Genomic DNA, 20070 nt, shown 5'->3' with positions numbered 1-20070 from the left:
CATTATAGACATCTTAAAAAAATTGCCGATCCGGGCAATTTGTATAGGTATGAAGACGGCATTTTTTGAGTTTCCAGCATTGTTCTCATAGCAAAAGTTGTTGATTTTGACGGGCTTATTTGATGGTTTTGGATAACGGTGTTAACCCTAACAATCTTTATATCATTAGTGTAGATATTGTTTGTAAATATCAATATTTGATTAATACAACTGCTACAAAGATTTAAGAAAATATTATTTAGAAGTAAGATGGACTTAAGTTGCTTGAATGGCTTTTCATTAGTGCTATAAAATGTTAAAATACAAAATTGATAACTATTTCAATATTAACATAACTGTTTAATGGCAGACGCATCAAAAATTCAGCGAAAAATATTTATAGTCCGGGAGGCAAACGCAAAAATACACATGTAAATTATTCAGCAGATTGCGAAAGTAAAAGCTCTTAGCGTTTGTCTGTCGGGCTGTCACTTTGCCTATCCCCCTTCTACTGTCACCCTCGTGACACCCCCGCACAAACATTCGCGATGACTTCGCTCGTTATCGCTAATGGATACAAAAGGAAGTGACTTCACTTTTTTACACGTAAGTGCATCGACGATTCGATACAAACTAAAGCAAGGACAAAAGATAAAGCATTTTTGTGGGTTTTCGTTAATGTATTGAGCTTCCATGATCCATCGCTCTAGGCCAGTGGTTCTTAACCTTTTAGTCATGAGGAACCATCTAAACAAATGTTTGTCTTGCCGGGGACCACCCAGTTGGCTTACTCAACTAACTTCAAGGTCCACTTGCGCAGATCTGGGTTAAAGTTAATACCGGGTTAAATAGCGTGTTGTCTCTTACATTCTTATATTTTACGAAAGAGATAACGTTTAATCCGGGGTTAATTTTAATCCAGATCTGCGCAAGTGGGCCTTAACACTAGAAAGACCGGAGCGGTCAAATGACCGCATTTTCATTTTTAATTTGCGATATTTTCGTTACCGTTGCGTGAAATTAGTTTTCCTCTCGTGACATTAATAATTTTCGATAGTTTAAATTGAGATAACGTGTTTTTAATGATTGCCTAATAATTATAAGTTTTAAATAACAACCTACCTAGAAAGACCGCAGCGGTCAATTGACCGCTTGAATAAAATTTCTAAAGAAAGTGGGTTTTTCTTGCAAGTTTTATTTTTATTTCAAATTTTTTAATATTATTATGTTTTGTTTGTGTATTTTATTTGAAACTTGATTTAAAATTTATAAAAACCTTGACTGAAATAGACTTGTCAATGACTCATAGGACAAAAGTGGGATAAATACTTTCATTTACATAAACAGTCTAAAATTTCACATTTTTATATGTGAAAATAATGGTAATATATTTACAAATATAGTATGTGCACAAATAAAACCTTTTGCCTTGCCTGTTTTGATATTAAAATATAAAAAAATCTGTATCAATTTTCATAGTATTGTTGCCTGAGTTGACTTAACACAGCCAGGGTTTATTAGTAGTTCGAATTTCAATAAAATATTTATGCTGATTTAATTTAATTTTTTGTTTTACCTACACAAATGAAGCAAATAACAAACTAAAGGTTGCGAAATTGTAGTTATATGAAAATATGATAAAAATTGTTATATTTCTGCTAATTTCAAGTATATTTCATTTCTAAATCATATTTTCGTACTTTTTTAGCTTTAGTGATAAAATATTTTTATATTGGGACCAAAAATACGACACGAAAAAATAATAGTTTTGTCCTCCAATAGGGTATTTTCATCAAGATGTTCATGGCTTCTAAACGTGAATTACTGTACATAAGAGTAACTTTACCATTCTATTGCTAAAATGAGAAAATATGAAATCTGAAAAAAATGTGTTTTATGCTCAAATACAGGAACAAAACCAATAAATCTTGTGGAGTCATTATAATGTCATTATATCAGTAGCAGGTCTATAAAATGCTTTTTTAAATAAATTTCTTGAATATTTGTACTATAATTTAATTTAGTTACATTTATAAATAATTAAATGATCAATAAAATGCAAAAGCAAGATAGTAAGACACACAAAAAATGTAAAAACATACGTTGGGTCATTAGACCGCTCTTGGTCTTTCTAGGAAGTTCAAATTCCGGTCTTTCTAGTGTTAAGGGTTGTTTGATAAAGAAAACAAGCACAACTTTCTAATTAGCACTAATTTTAGATTTGGCAGCATTTATTGTGATTTATGTGACTGGATACTCTTTAAAAACTTCTGAATCCTCACATATTATAAGGATGGCTTCGTGGATCACTTGAAATGCCTTCAGGGGACCACCAGTGGTTCACGGACCACCGGTTAAGAACCACTGCTCTAGGCATTAGGAACCCTTAATTATTTTACTAGACGATGCTAGCAAAAACATTTGTTTACCGGGCTGTTACCGTGTGACCTTACCCGTTTCTCAAAGTATCCCATAAAAATTCACCGGCCGCGTGAAAAGGTAACAGACAGACAGACACACTTTCACATATTTATGTTAGTAGTAAGGATAATTTATTTCGAAGACACTAGATAATATTGCCACACTTTTGAGGTGCAAAAAGGATCCAAATAGAGGATCAAACGAGCCGTATATTTTAAGCGTGACGCAGCCAATGACCACTCTGTCTCTTTACCAGATTTTATTAAAATCTGTACAGTACCGTACTTCACGAGTCTATTCAAAACACAGAACAGTACCAAAATGATTTGATTAACTATTCAATGCATATAAAGTGTATAATTGAAGCTATCCATTTAAACTCGGTTTAAATTTTATCTCGGTTCAAAATTAATTAGAGGTTCCCCTTATTGACACTTTGACAGACAACTTGTCCCATAAAGTCTGCTAGGTCTGAATTATTCATTGGGGGATTCCCCTGGCCTGTCTTAGAGGAGATTGCAGTAATGCATACAATCTGTTAACAATTTATTTTCGAAATTGATTGTCTTTTTTACGAAGTATAGGAAGTATTTTAAAGTGAAACAGTCAAGTCGCACTTGACTGTTTCAACAGTCGTTGTTGTTGACAAAGGAGATGATACGAAATTATGTCAAATAATTACATACAAGCCAGCGATGGCGTTGAAATAAGACAGATGGAAGGCTTTGGGACAGGCCTTTGCCCAGCAGGGGGATAGTATAGGCTCATAAAAATGTTACGCTGTGCCGTGGACATTCATTGAATTATGTAACGGTATTACGCTGTTCTGGTACGAACTTACCCTTTAGATAAAAAAGTCTAGAAAAAATATTTTGTAGGTATACAACCTATTTTTTTCTAGACTAGACGGCCACAGTAAAGATATTAAACTGTGCTAAGACGTAACCAAAAAGGGAGACGATACATTATTTTTATTATTATCAAAATCCTTTCATTTATTCGAGAAAAAAATAGTTATATATTCATCCTTACGCAAGATATATTCATAGCTGAATGTGGTTTCCGGCTGTTGAAAAAATTCAAATGCGACCCAAAGATTGTGATAAAAACGTGTGTAATAAATCTAGAGGACAGGACAGTGATGGTTGAGATGTGTACAGAGTATGCGACGCGGGACCGACACGACAAGAGACCGACACGAAAAAATTATTCTAAGTGAGCAACTCTACACGCTGCATTGACGCTTTATTACGAATCTAATATATCCATACTTCATATTATAAATGAGAAATTGATTATGTCTGTCTGTTACCTCTTCACGAACAAACCGCTGAACCGATTACGTTGTTACTAAGTAAACACTACACATAATATATGTAGCATAGAAGTATTTCATCTACGCGCTACGCACGTCGTAGCATTAAAAAATATAGATTAATTTAAAAATCACCAGAGAAATATTTTGTCAAAGGCAGATACCACTAAAAAACATAATAAAAGCATAAAAAAGTTATACATGAACAGTATTGCATAAGCAATTATATTATTTGTCCGTTAACATGTAACCCGGCAACGTATTTGCCGTAGTGTGTACACACCTTTACGTTGAGCATTTCCTGTCCCTGCACTTTAATAAGTAGAACCCTCTTTTAATATAGAGCGCGCCCCAGGGAGGATGTTTGCCAAATAGAGGGTTTCATATAAGATTGTCATAGCGGTGATTTTGTTGCGTATTTTTATGGGGATAACGAGCGGTTAGATCACCTCATGTTTCGCGGATGTTGTTTGAATATAGAAATGGTTTTTTTCATGTTGATAGTGTCAGATTGATAACTAAAAAGGATTATGTTCTTTCAATTTGTCAGTATTTCTATTCTCAGCGAGACGTGCAGTGACGCTCTACTATGATAGTAATTTAAAATTTAACTTTATCTATTAAGAGCTCACCTGACTCTAAAAATCAAACATCGTCCTTCTCTCTTCACACTCACGCTCGTCTTTCATATGCCAGGTGAAAAAGGACGGCGCGGAATCATCGCCGAGTTAGTTTTACTTGAGTAAAAGACGAACTAGAATGATTATGAAAAAAGTGTTTTGAGCAAATTTAGGTTTTATCAATACCTTTTTAGATATTAAAAAATATTAAAGAAAAGACAGCAAACTTCGAAGATCCAAGCAAAAATGTGTCTAAAACAAGGTTTTTTGTAAAAAAGAAACTATCGAGCATTTTTTGAGTAATCGTGTTTTCGTCTTGAGCATTTAATCTTTATGAATTGAAGTTACTTGTGTCAAAAAATCAGTTTTCTAGACCTTACAGATTTTGAGATCTAGGTTAAAGTATGTAGTCAAGTTAGGGTCATATGGGCTCTTAAGCGTTGTGTTTTGTGATCTGCTGCCTTACTCCCGACGAATCAGGGGCCGTATCACGAAACCGCTTTGAGACTCAAACAATCGTACGAAAATGACTCCTACTCTAACAAACGTGAAATGACGTTGTTAGAGCAGGACGCGGCATTCTCGTCCGATTGTTTGAGTCTCAAATTGTTTCGTAGTAGGCCTAAAGAATCGAATCAGCTCGGTCTCAAAGTTTTTGCTACTTCCGACATTCATAATAGCGCAAAATCGTGCTGCAGCTCAATTTGGAACTAATTCGATCTCAACGGTTTTCTCCCCTCCTGACTAGCGCATGAGATCTAGCGGCTCAATTTGAACATAATCAGACTCGTTAATCAAAATAGTATCAGTTTCGGGGGTAAGACTGCAGCTGGTCCTAACTGGTATTCGTAAAAGTATAATCCAGTAAGCAGCCTCATTGCCAACGTTAGACCAATTAAATATAGACCAATAGCTACGACATGGAATGCCCGCCTATGATCGACGTCGATTATGTTTAGCATCCACAATGGATACGCCATCATCTCTCCGTAGAGGTGCTAAAACATTACACACACTACAATGTGCATACTACCATCTTTTTGAATGACAAGCCTATACATACGAATTTATACTCTTTTGTTTATGGCTAAAGTCTGTTGTCAAAATATTTAAAATGGATTGTTGTTTTTTATTAAATCTGAAATAGTAAATACTTTAAGGCTGGCCTCACACAGCCGGAAATTCATATTTTTAATTCAGAAAGACCGAAATACCATACAATATCAGTACGCTCCACACACATTCTGATTTTTTAAAGATTATGAATTTCATAGATCGATCTGTAAGAATATGAATTTCCGATTATGAAATTCCGGCTGTGTGAGGCCAGCCTAAACGGGGAGCCAAAAGAAGAAGATATTTAATTTAAGGTCGAATTTCGACCATTAGGCGATCTCTAGTAAAAATAATTTCACATTACGGTACTTTGGTACACAAAATATAAAATATAAAAATATCCCTCAAAACTCCGCACTCATCCCATTGAGAAGTTTATTTTACTTCACCGATCGGGAACGCCTTCAATTCCAAGTTTTAATGAGTAAATAACGACTGTCTTGATTCGCATTGCTGCCATAATACCCTGGATACGAGTTCCGCTTTATTATCAACAAAATGTTCCTTAAACTTACATATTTCATTTTAATGACTTTGTGACTTGTTTTTAGCTTAGGATGAGGATATTTTCGTACTCGAGTAGCTTATACCTGTGAATAGTCCTGTATGTAAAATGTTGTACCTAGTGCTAAAAGGTTAATGTGCTCTGAGATATATGGACTTGGAGTCCACTTTATTTAGGACATAGGAATAATTATGACTTCATTGTGATATAGATACGCCTGTACAAGGTGCTGAGTTTCTATGTTGTATACTTGGATGCTAATAAAGTCTTTGAATCTTTGAAAAAAAAAGTCTTTGAATCTTAGATACGTTACCTTGCAAAGTAGCAACAATAATTTTGGACTCCAAGCTAGAGCTGGAGCTAGATCGATTTATTGCCCCCGAAACCCCCTATATACTAAATTTAATGAAAATCGTTGGAGCCGATTCCGAGATATATATATAATAGAAACTATAACAAATAGTGATGGTAAAAATGGAAAAGAAACACTGGAGAAGAGGAAGGCATTACTCCCACAACTAAAGGAGGAACGTAACAAAGGAAACATAGCCTACCTAAAGTATGACAAAGTCATTGTTACTTGCTGCTTTGCTTACTATAAACTGCTTCTATATATATATATATATATATATATATATATATATATATATATATATATATATATATATATATATATATATATATATATATATATATATATATATATATATATATATATATATATATATATATATCCATGTTAATAGATATAGAATATAATCCATAATAGAAGCAGTTTCCTTTTATCTATTGCGTAGCGTCAAACACATCTAGACAATCATTTTGGTATTTATCTGACCGCTTTTCCTCGCAACCTTACAACAAAGGATTAGGGAAATTTCAGACAAATTACGCAATCCATTGTTGAAATTACAAATTAAATAATTTCGAACAAAACATTTGTTCGCAGTGAAGTTGGCAACAAACGGCCGGAGCCCGTAACTCCACGCTCATTTCACCTTAATTAATTATAGGCTAATGACGTAACATGGATGGATAATAAAAGTATTGATCTTTTTTAAATGATTAAAGATCAATAATACTTTTCCCCCCTGTTTTTGTCTCTCTCCTTGGCTTCGTGGGCAGACAGTTGATTTGATATCAATGGTGCAGGTTAGATTTCCAGGCTAAAAGAGAGAAAAAAATGCTATTAGATGCTGCCCGTAATTTTGACTGTGAATCGTACATTTTCTGGAAAAAAAACTATCCTAAATACTTTTCTGGAGCTCGAAATATCTCCAAACAAATTTAATGTAAATCATTCTTGAGATTTAAGCATTTAAAGTAACAGACGGACAGACAAAGATATTCAGACTCATTTTCATAACTATAATTTTATTAACTTAGGTTTCGATTATTATTTATTAGCAACGACTTTTCCAATTGCTAGAATGTTTTTCAATTTACACTAATTCTTCTAACTAATTCTTCTAACTTACTTCTTTACATTACTTTGGACAAAGGAAAAAATATGCTTGGGGCCCTAAAGGGCTCTAAAGCAGAGGTTACAAATTAAGTAAACAACTAGCGGTTACCGTGCGTTCACATTTATATCACCCCGAGCTTCTACGATAGTGAGCTTTACGTAGTTGACATAAAGGTGATGGTAGAGATAAAATGTCTCTCCACAGTAGAAGTTTGTAGATAGCTTGAGGTAGTAATTTGCGAAAGGGTAGCCGTGTTTCATCCTGATCGATGGTACTGGCGGCAAATTAGACAACTTAACTGACGTGTAAATAAGTTTTTCGTGGGCTCCCGGACTAGGAGTTTGTCGGTCTCTTATACTAAGAAATAGGAGAGAAACATATATTGCGTAATGTGAAAAAATAGTAAAGTTGGATCTTATACTATTACGGATAAAAGTTGGAGAGAAAAATATTTTTGTAATTTTTATTCTTATATCCCAAACATTTCCCTAAAATGACCACCAAAAAACCGTTCAAAAGCCCTTATATCTATCGGCTTCTCCTACCACTATTATGGTGTGTATAGGCTAGGGCATAAAGTTAATATACCTAGCGGAATAGAGCAACAATCTCGAGCCCTCAAACGTAACCAAAATTGGTTTTCATCTTTGTGAAAAATATGTGTACGTATACACTTACGCAAGCATGATTGAACATGAATTCTATGAGATTAAATTGTCAACGTGCGGCACGTGCCGACTGGACGTCAAAAAAAGAGTGCCGCTGTCATGTATCACACGTCTCTTTTTACCACGCAGTGTTACTGAAAGTGAGATCTCTCTTGCTCAGGCCTTTGTTTCTCTATACCGCTAGGTACCTATATTAACTTTATGGGCTAGGGTCCATCCATTTTTGACATATTTTCAAAGGGATCTGACAGATCATCCATTTGAAACGTCATATCAACAGTACTCTCCTTGCAATAAAAAGTATTGTTGTTTCAAAATTGGAATGCAAATGTCAAATTTACATACACGCTACTTTTCATACAGAAATCTGTTTGTCCCTCGGGTCCGTAGTCCGGCCAGCTATGAATATTTGATATGCCGTATATGTGCCAAATATAGTATGTACTATGTTGTATATTATGTACGATCCTAAATAAATAAGACCATGCAAATATCACGGAAATATAGTATTCTTTTTCCGACGGTAAAATAATGGACTTTACAATTTCGGATTGTTAAAAAACAAATTGGTAGTATTCTGCAATAGGAAACGTTATTTGTAGATATTATATTTTCAATCTCTATTGATAATATTCATATTTCAATCCTTTGTATCGACCTTATAAGAACGAAGGATGAAAATAATAATTTTCAAAAAGCTGTAAAACAATGTTGGAGATCAAATCATCAATCAACTATTAACATGATCAGTTTTATCTCGGTATTACTGTTTCTCGGATTATAATAACATTATGCATGTTATTATAATCCGAACAAGTTGTGGGGACGTATCCCACACAAAGCGCCACCACCACCCAGGACAGCATTAAGTTATTGTAGTAACTATTCATGACAATCATAAGTAATACGTCGTAACTACTATTAAACTGAACTTGCTCCACTTTTTAACTTTTTTGTAGTAAAATTTTAATTTTTCCCCATCCTATTGTATAATTATTAATAATTATACAACATCAATCATATCCCCACACCATTTAAGGAAAAACAGCGTTTGCCGGATCAGCTAGTAGTATTATAATATAATTATCATTGTTGATTCTCACATCCAAGAACCCATTGTAAGAAGCACGTAGAAACTGGATATAAGCCGATGCATTGAAATTGGTAGATCGATCCGTCGTTTAGTAACAAAAGGGAGGGCCGTATAAGGCCATTTCTGTACCTTAACGAGGCCTATTCAGCTTAACAAAGCCCGTATCTTGATTGAATTTCAGCATTGATGAGATTTGTCCAATGTACAGTAAATAATATGAAGGTCGAATAACAATCGATTATATTTTGGCTAGATGTTCTGTGCAGCTCTGCCCGCGTAGAAAACGCATTCTGTGGCAATCTTACACCTTTTACGTAAACATGAGTCTATGGCCTTCCCTGTGGTCTACTCTATATATTGTGGTGTAGTAACCCTAACGGTTATCACCGTTATCCTTAAAAACCATCAAAATGTCAACATGAACTTTTTCTATTAGAACAATCATGCTGGTAACTCAAAAAAATCCATCGTCATACCCATAAAAATTGCCGATCCGGGCTTTAAAGGAGTAAGTACGGGCCTTAAAAGATTAAGTACAGACATAGTTTAATTAAAATGCCCTAAAAATAGTGATTGAAATTCTAAGTTACATACAATCTCTGAAAATTATTCCGTAAGATTTGAAAAACTTTAATGAATAATGAAAAAATGAAGCATAATATGAACCGTATACTTAGTTAGACTTCGATTGTATTTAGCTAAATTGGTATACCTGTATATCACAATATTTTGTTAATCAAATCTAATAAATCCAATAAAATAACTGTCATATTATTCATTGTTAAATACTCCAAGATGCAAATTCTTCCACTGAGATTCGGAAGTAAGTGCATGAAAATGAATATCGGATATTTTAACTATCTCATAATCCCAACATTTCTCGTAAATTAAATCCCGCCGAGTAAGCCGATAATCAGAAAAGGAATGCCAATGACAGGGAAATCTAGCTCTCAGGTTGTCTAGACATCTAGACTTTAATATGGCAGCTACAAAGGCGAGGAGCCGATATTATGGACTAATAAAATTAACTCTTGGAGTCTGAGAGGTTTTGCTGTTCCTTTCCGATGAGATTAAATAAACAGATATTTTCATTAATATGGTATTTGGCTGGTGACCTTATTTGAGTCACGCTTGGACCTATTGAAATTGACTAAGATACATTTCTCTCTCTTTTTTAGCGATGTAGGAATAGATGCAGAGTAGGTACTCTCACTATTTTGGCTTAAACATTATAGTATATTAATTTTTTGATCAGTAGCTAAGTCCAGAAATTGACATAAGTAAAAAAATATTTAGTTGCTACAAACTTTTAAACGATTATCATCACATTTTATAATCACTTTGGCTTCCAAACGAAAGAGTATCACTGACATTTAAGTATCCATTATGACCACAATACCAACGCACCAAAACGCTTCAGAAGGCAATAATCTCCAATACTCCATTCACGGTCGGTTTAACTCGAATCAATCAGTATTACTGGCAGGTGACGACGTTGACTGGCACCCCATTGTAGCTACCCCATTAAAATCACACATGTCTCCAATTATTGCCATGCCAAGGGTCTACGGTTTCTTGGCAATCCATTTGCTTTATTTCCTTACTTCCAATTCGTAGGATTGTAAAGTTAGAACAGTTTTTTGTTATGCAACTATTTATGTATTCAATCTTCAAGTTTCTTGTACTTTTTTGTTATGCAACAATTAATTTCAATCTACACAATAAACAGCCTACTATAGCATGGCTCGACTGCATTAATTGAACGATTTTGGACTTTTTGAACGCTTTTCGCATGATTTTTAAAGGTGCTAATATAAACACAATGTTATAATAATTATTATAGCATAACATTTTGATTATAATATTAGTGTCATATTTGGTTTTTGCTATGTACACAAAATTCATTTCGTCTGAAAATCTAATTAAAGAAGCAGTGAACCACCAAAAGAAAGAAGAATCAGCCAATAGTCTACTGGCTTATATTTTCTTCTTTGTGTCCTACAGGATACCTACTCGCAAGTTCCCTTCAATACCAAAATTCCTAGACTGGAATGTTCCAGAAGTCGTTCAACTTCCCCGTTTTTCATAAAACAAATCGGGATATCTTACAAACGATCCACATTTAAGATATGCTAATGCAGCCTGGGACTGTGGAAGTGCATTTGAAGCGGTCTTAATGACCCCAACTTCTATAAAGTTAGAAGATAGGACGGAATTAATTTTAAATTCGCACGGAACGAGGTCAGAGCACCCTGTGATTTGTCTGCGTTATTCTTTTGTTTTCGGATTTTCGGGTTTCTTATCTTGTCATCTGTCGAAAACGTCGCCTGATAATAAAGTTATAATATTGTCGTTCTTCTAAACAGTTTTTTTGTATAAAAATCGGAAAGGTAGGTGTAATTCAAGAGTTGCGACTAGCATTTTTGGACTTAAAAATCATATTATAACTAGACGTTCCGCGCGGCTAAATTAGATATTTCACACACAAATTAGTCCACAAAAAATAGCCTATGATCCTTCACGTAGTCTACTTCTTATCTGTGCCAAATAACATAAAAAATTGCGCCAGTAGTTCGCGAGATAAGTCCTTTCAAATAATTTCCCCCGTTTATCCCACATTTTCCTCTATTTCATGGCTACTATTAGTCTTAGCGTGATTAAATATAGCCTATAGCCTACCTCGATAAATGGGCTATCTAACACTGAAAGAATTTTTCAAATCGGACTAGTCGTTCCTGAGATTAGCGCGTTTAAATAAGCCCTTTCAAATTATTTTCCCCCGTTTTCCCCACATTTTCCATTTATTTCGTCGCTCCTATTATTCTTAGCGTGATAAAATATAGCCTATAGCCTTCCTCGATAAATAGACTATCTAACACTGAAAGAATTTTTCAAATCGAAATAGTAGTTCCTGAGATTAGCGCGTTCAAACAAACAAACAAACTAACAAACTCTTCCGCTTTATTATATTAGTATAGATTTATAACCATAAGTCAATAGTCATAACCTGCTAGTAACCTCACTCACAAAAAGAATTCCTGGTTCAAGCCTACGTCAACTAATATTGTATTCTGTGTCTACGTTTAAATATTTGATTGGTCCTACATAATATTATTTACCATCGAAAAAGACACAAAATATGCTTGTTTTAAAATCATTTGCTTAATAGTTAATAGTCATTAATAATGTCGGATGTGAATAACGACAACTTTACAGGAGAGCGATTCAAAGTCTAAATTGTGCATAAATTTTTTGAAATTTCAGCGTAAAACTAAAAAAGTTATTTACGTTGCCATGACAACAATTCAACGTAATATTTACGTTAAATTGTTGTCATGGCATTTCTCTAACGGAGTCAGACCATTTTGTAGCACAAGCGTTATTTAACACTGGATTACTGTAGCCCTTGGTGTGCCTCAGGTCAATCTGACCCATTCTGTATGTCCAGATAGATCGAAGCGTCTGACAAGCTATTTAGCCTGGTTACCAAGTCAAACTATCCCGCATACAGATGTGCGTTTAGAATTTATACATACTTGATTGTTATAAATTTAGTAGAAACTTAACCTATTCATGCTATTTATTTATTGATTCACCAATAGAATCACATATTTTAATAAAATACAAAACTAATACACTTAGGCCACTATGATAATAAGAAGATACAGTGTGTTAGTGTAAACATCGTTAACCTTGAAACCATCAAATGAGCCCGTCAAAATAAACAACTTTTTCTATGAGAACAATGCTGGGAACTCATAAAAAAAATCTTCATACCTTTGATTTTTTTGAGTTCCCAGCACTATTCTCATAGAAAAAGTTGTTCATTTTGACGTGCTCATTTGATGGTTTCAAGGATAACGGTGTTTACACTAACATCTTGTATATTCGGAAAATAAAATAATGTGTGCTTACGTCATACACAATTAATTTAGGCTAAGATGATGTAAAAATTAATGCGAATTGCAAAGTATCTTTCTGTATCTCTATCTGCCTGATAACTCTATATGCTTAGGTCGTGCGCAGAACCGATTTGGTATAATGATACTTGGAGTTCCGTAAATAAGATAGTTTTTATTCTACAGGCCTAAGGTCACATTGCAACGTTGCAATGCATTTTTAATGTTCACTAGATGACTCGGTAAGCTTCGTTTCACTTATACCTAATGTGAACGATGTGTGTGTCTGTCCGTCACCTCTTCACGCCCAAACCACTTTAACCGATATAGCTGGGTTTTGACATACTTTAAGTCCCGGGAAGGGACTTTTAGGATATTTTTTTTCTCCGAAAAATGTACGGTTACCGCGCGATAAACGATTTTTGGTACAACGGAGTTTCGGGCGTCATTTAGACTAAATTATAATAATTTAAAAATGCATCGCCTCGTCTCATCACGTAGCGATATTAACTGAACCTAAAAGTTGAAATAATAATTACCCAATGAAGAACAGTCGGCGTGACGTCACAATAAATCTTCACCACTAGAGCACCTCCAAGATTGATGTCTTCATTTACTTCCATCACATTTACCGCGGCCGTTTAAATTAGCATCCTAATCCCATCATCATCATCGTCTACTAATATCCATGTCCATACTAATATTATAAATGTGTGTCCGTCTGTTCTTCACGTCCAAAGCGGTGAACCGATTTTGGAGAAATTTGGTATGAAAATACTTTGAGTTAAGAACTTATATGATACTTTTTATACCCGATAAATGTACGGGTTCGGTCACTAATAAATTTCAGCGCAAAGGTGTTGCAGGAATCACCAAATACGGATACAAAATATATACTTAGTGTTGTGGTCTAGGCCAAAGTTAGGAGCGTAAATTCCGCATGATTCCGCCTGCAATGTATTTTAAATTACCGAGGATACACTATTCCGTCGCGTTCCGTCCGTATTTTGTATGCGTTTGACATTGCGGATGTAATCCTGCGGAATTTACGCCGCGTAACTTCGGCCTAGTGTGTTTAGACACTTATTTTCAGGTATTAAAAGTGTGAATGTTTGTTGGAATGCATGGATTGGTTATTCTTTACCGCAAAAAAACTTGACGAACTCCATAAACACTATATTTTGTCTATCCATTATAAGAGTAAATACAAATCTTAAATCACCATGCCATCCAAAATCTGGCCCCTTATTGGTATAACTGAACCTTTCCACAACACTTGTTGTTAAATAGGTAAGTACCTACTACTTTTTAGGGTTCCGTACCTAACTGCTAAAAGGTAAAAACGGAACCCTATTACTAAGACTTCGATGTCTGTCTGTCCGTTTGTCTGTCCGTCTGTCTGTCTCCAGGCTGTATCTCAAAAACCACTATAGCTAGATTTCTGAAATTTTTACAGATTGTGTAGGTACATATCTGTTGCCGCTATAACAAAAAATACTAAAAACAAAATAATTCTAATATTTAAGGGGGGCTCCCATACAACAAACGTAATTTTATTGCAATTTTTTGCTCGATATTAATAATGGCAATACAAGTGTCTACTACACTTAAAATGTTCAAAAAATACTCAGTTGTATTTATATTTTAATAATCGATTATAAAATTTAAATAAAATACATAATTAAGGGGAGCTCCCATACAAAAAACAATTTTTTTGTCTATTTTTGCTCTATACTGGTACAGAGCCCTTCGTGCGCGAGTCTGTAGGCCTATTACCGACTACGAAACCGTTTTGAGACTCAAACAATAGGGCGAGAATGCCGCGTCCTACTTTAACAACGTCATTTCACGTTTGTTAGAGTAGGATGCGGCATTCTCGTTCGATTGTTTGAGTCTCAAAACGGTTTCGTGGTACAAGCCCTGACTCGCAGTTGACCGATTATTAAACTCTTCTTTCTTTTCATATCCTTGTCAGTTGCTCGAACTGTTTCAACAATTCGTATAAGCGTCTGCGGCTGTCGCTTAATTGGTTTTCGCTTATTTTTATTCAAAGAAAGTGATGTAATTAGTTTGAGTAAGATATACGGCGCGTCGACGAAGACGAATCGCCGCTCTTAGCGATTATATTTTGGTTCCTAAATGTACATCACATTCATGGGAATTGGGTTCTGTTTATGTTATAATATAGAAAAATATAATATGTAGGGTAGGTTATTGTTATTATTTACTTAAAGACTGTAAAAATTTTATAATTATTAATTACATAATTAAATTATTGTTTGTTTAACGATGTAAGTGCTGTGGGACCGCGACTGAATAAAATGCGACCTTATGACCTAGGCTATATAAATTATAATAATAATAAAAATAATAATACTATTATCTATTCTGTGGTTTAAGTCAACGTGGCAAGCAGCAATCACAGGCCGAAATAAAAGACTCATGAAATAATAACTCCCACACCGGTTTCGGTGACGGTGGCTGGTTTCATTGAAACCAGGCCAGCTACGCAGGAGTAATTTTATAGTGCCCAAGTGTGTGCGCAGTACACAAGAGCACTCTATTCCTTTACCCTCATAACCCAGTGGGACGGAAGACCGACACGACCGGCGAGAGATCAACTATGAAATAAATCAGATAACGTCGGCTTGCGTTAGCCGTGATATTTATAAATGTAATTTATATTAGTGTTGATAATAATAATGATGAAGATGGTTATGATTTGCAAAAGATGGCCCCGTGCGAGTTTCTTACGCCGGTTCTTCTCGGCGGGGTAGTTCCCGAACGGGTGGTAGGCAACGTAGTTTCTTCGTTCGACTTTCAAAAAGTGTATCATGATACCCATTTTGAATAAAAAGATATTTTATTTATTTTATTATTTTATAAAGCCGGATAATGATAATGACGATAGAATTCCAAGTAAAACAATAATTTCGCAATCGTCGGCGGTATGTCAGAGTTTAATGAGCTTTTGACGAAAATTTATTAAAAAGGATAAATTAAGTGGAGTGACTATTACATGTGGATAGCAAGTGATATCAAATCTTCCTACTCCTCCTATTTTCTATGTTCCTACTCCTCCTATTTTCTTCTGATTAATTTCGTTGCGGGTCCCAAGACGGCTTTAGCATGTCCCTCAGGCTCCCTGATATCATATCAAAGGGTTTTCGTGGTTGGATATCGCTGTCGATCCTGGCGACACAGTAGATACAGTGGTGGGTATGTGTGGTGGGCCAAAGCAGCCAAAAAGTTAAAAAAAATAAAAGTGATATCATACTCACAAAATCTACAAAATATATGGTCTAGATCTGAAAAGTAAGGCCATCTTGTGTACATTAAGACTACAAGACTACTACCTACTACCATTCAGATTAAGACCATCTACTATAATATTATCACTTCAGTACAGATGCAGATGTATCACTCTTATGTCAATGTTATCAAGATGAGATTTTGCTGAAGTCACTTTTATTCAATGATATTATTATCTAAGTCCCCATGATGTAGAACAAAATAAACTAGATTTTAGCGCAATGTTATTTGCGCGCTAAAATGTAGTTTAATTTTATAACATTTTTAACAAAACCTAATAAGCTGTAGGTTTAAAGGTCCCTCAATATAGTTACCACAGCAAACTTTTTAAAATTTAATAACTTGAAAGTAATATTAAATGATTGAATAATTATTCATTTATCATTTATTTAAAATTTTAATAAGTTAGTCTGGTTAAAAATAATCCAACTTAATGGTTCACAATATTTTGCCGATGTGATTCATTAAGCCCCATACGCAAACCGGTGAACGAGACACATTAGAATATCTATTGTGTCTCGTTTTCCCACGATCGACGGGTTGCATCAAGTTGACTTATGTAATGTTGAATTGATTTCAACTGTATTGATAGAAATTAGTCGCTATAATATAACGTAATAACCCACCATTGCTCATATTAACCATTGTATTGCAGCATTGATTTCTGATGATTAATGATGATATTGTTTGTTTTAAATTCTGTAAATGTTGACTTTCGAGAAGGCAATTTTAATTCGGATTGCTGGCTTGTTACGGTATTGTAGTTTTTAATTATTGTGTTTAATTTTTTGTTATCAGAGTTGAATTTACTATACTTAGAGCCTGTTTCACCACTTCCTGATAAGTGCCGGATAGGCTATCCACCACTTAACTTGACAGATAAAGTATGGAGGATCTGTCAAATAAGTTGTGGATAGCCTATCCGGCACTTCAGCAGGAAGTGGTGTAACAGCCCCTTAACCTACGTAAGTTTAACACTAATAAAACAATATTTGCGTGCACTTTTTCCACTATATTATGAAAGTGTATTAAACCAAATATGTTGTGATTTCTTTAACTTAAATTTTAAACTTTTGTACAGTACCAGTAATTCAGCCGTGCTTGCCGATTTAATATATGTAATTGATTGTACCATGATTGTACAACATGCATTTCCACCAAGAACCAACGGTACAATCAATTACATATATTAAATCGGCAAGCACGGCTGAATTACTGGTACTGTACAAAAGTTTAAAATTTAAGTTAAAGAAATCACAACATATTTGGTTTAATACACTTTCTTAATATAGTGGAAAAAGTGCACGCAAATATTGTTTTATGAGTGGTCAACATGCATTTCCACCAAGAACCAACGGTACAATCAATTACATATATTACGTAAGTTTGTATATTACGGTGTACAGATGGTCAATTATTACGTCTTGTCTAACATAATATTAACAAAATGGATTGCAAATCAAGCATATTACTATCGCAAAATATTCAAAATGGCTAAATAGACAGATTGATAGTTTTGGTTGTGACCCTGTGCGCCTAGCATGCGCATAACGAGAAAATTTTGTCTACATGTTTTCTCGATGTTTGATGGTTTGTCTCTTCATCTCTATTGACCCGACGTAAATTTTTTATACAGTGTTACAAGTACCAGACAACGGAAATATATTTAATACTTTTATACTATACATATATATTTAAGATTTTTATTATATAAAACACATATTTAATACACATCCATGACCCAGGAACATTGAAAAACTTTTTGTTCCGTCGGCGGGATTCGAACCCGCGACCCCCGGCTTGAGTTGCCACACACTCTAACCATTGAGCCACGGAGGTCATCAAATAATATTATAGTGTTCTTTTAGTAAAATAAATTTATTAAAAGAATATTACGCCTGTAGTTCTTCTGTAGTTCTTTAATTAGAACTGCAAAATGTCATGTCTTTAGTCAATAACGACTCCTTAAAAATGTCATGTCCAACGGTACTAAAGCTATCCTCGCAGGCGGTGAAACCGCTTTACAGTATCCGCGCCATATAATTATTTAACTATTACCCCTAATCAGGACTAAACTACGCTATAATCAGAAGTAATTGAATTCTGACTAACGCCCCATAATAGAGTACATTTTATAGAGTTCAAATTGATATTCATTTTTGTAGGTAACAATTTTCATCTTTTGTACGAGTAGCGTGGAAATGTTTGATGTAGAATGAAATAAAACTTTACAGTTCGAGGACCCTGTTAAAATTAGGCAATGATTGCAAAGTCTACGTATACACAATAATTGATGTCAATCATCCAAATCGGTGTAGAGCGTGAAAAGATAATAAACAGGTCTGACCAATGATGTTTTAATAATTTATAATAGAATATCATATGGTCTGACAGTAAGAGAAACAGATACAATAGGGATGATGACAAGGTCAAAGATTAGCGAATTTTGTTAATAAAATAAAGAAATCACGGTAAAAAATAAGTGTTTCCAAAATTTCAGCTTGATAGCATTTGTATTTTTTTTGTTATGCGCCTTCAAAGTTGGCTATTCAAGTCGTTTTTTTTTTCAATGAATTTCTTAATATTTGTATACAATTCGATATATTATGCAATTAAAAGCAACTTTTGTTATGAAACCACTTTCATAAACGCAATATTTAATATACCTGTCGAACAAAGTTGTTTCCCGATGCGTACAAACTACGAAAGACTGACGTCATACTTTCGTAGCACTTAGTATGGAGCGTTTCGGGCAGGTCTTTTTTATATTTAGATATTTAAATTTGTCATATCTTGGTGAATTTTTAAGCTATCAGAGTCATTCTTTCAGCGATGTTTCTATTTTTTAAGTATCTTTCAATTACCGATAAGAAAATAGTCATCAGGCCTTTTTATAATTATTAGTTAGGTAAATACTGTGACTTTACAATGCAAGGATATTTTGGCACTTGACCAATATTAGAACCAACTAGAGACGCACTCCCTGTTGTCTATATTATTCTAAGTATCATCCCGCATGTGGTCAAAATATTATGAACTATCGTTGTTTCCATTTTGAATGACAGCTGCTTGAGGATCAACTCACACTTGGGCAAAGTCTAAGCGCCGTGTCGCGTCAGGTTTTTTGCGTACAGAATATTCACCTCGATTATTTTATTATTTAATTACAAGTTTCTGAATTTGTTATAAAATAATAGAGGTGAGAGAAATTTATGAAAGTGCGCGTCGACGCGTGCATTCCCTCATCGACGCTTAATAGGTCTGTAATTTCATCAAACACCAAACAAAGCATCTTCGGCGCTAGGGCTATTATATTGCTAAATGGCACAACAAAAACTCCAATATTGGTAAATATTTTCCGTTGATTGGCTAGAGTCTAGACATTCATTAACCTGAGGTATGAAGTATGGAGGCATCTTTAATTATTTCTCCACAGCATCAGACACACAAAGGATCGATTATTTTCCGCCAGTCTGTTCGTAATCTCTATTATAAAGGCTCTTGTTTTAACTAGCTGCTTTCCCCGCTTCGTTTATGACAGGATGCTTTGTAGTTTGTAGTAGGTACAATAATTGATATATCATAACCATTAAGAAAAGATATTATATTCTCTGTGTTTATGATAGTGCTGGATATTATTCCAATAACTTAACTAGGTATTGTTTTGTTGCACGAC

The 20070-nt window shown here is 34.5% G+C and overlaps 1 long non-coding RNA gene across 1 annotated transcript; it reads right to left on the bottom strand.

Moving 5' to 3' along the window:
• Positions 1–5905: 5905 nt before the first annotated feature.
• LOC121733230 lies at positions 5906–18009 on the bottom strand. The gene is made up of 3 exons (XR_006036526.1): positions 17922–18009; positions 12910–12911; positions 5906–5917 (listed from the first exon to the last, which is right to left on the bottom strand). It is a non-coding gene; the product is annotated as an uncharacterized LOC121733230 (long non-coding RNA).
• Between the last annotated feature and the right edge of the window lie 2061 nt (positions 18010–20070).

The sequence above is a fragment of the Aricia agestis genome, chromosome 13, assembly GCF_905147365.1.
Source record: "Aricia agestis chromosome 13, ilAriAges1.1, whole genome shotgun sequence".
NCBI lineage: Eukaryota > Metazoa > Arthropoda > Insecta > Lepidoptera > Lycaenidae > Aricia > Aricia agestis.
The sequence above is the reverse complement of the archived record's forward strand: the minus strand, read 5'-3'. Positions and strand labels throughout refer to the sequence as shown.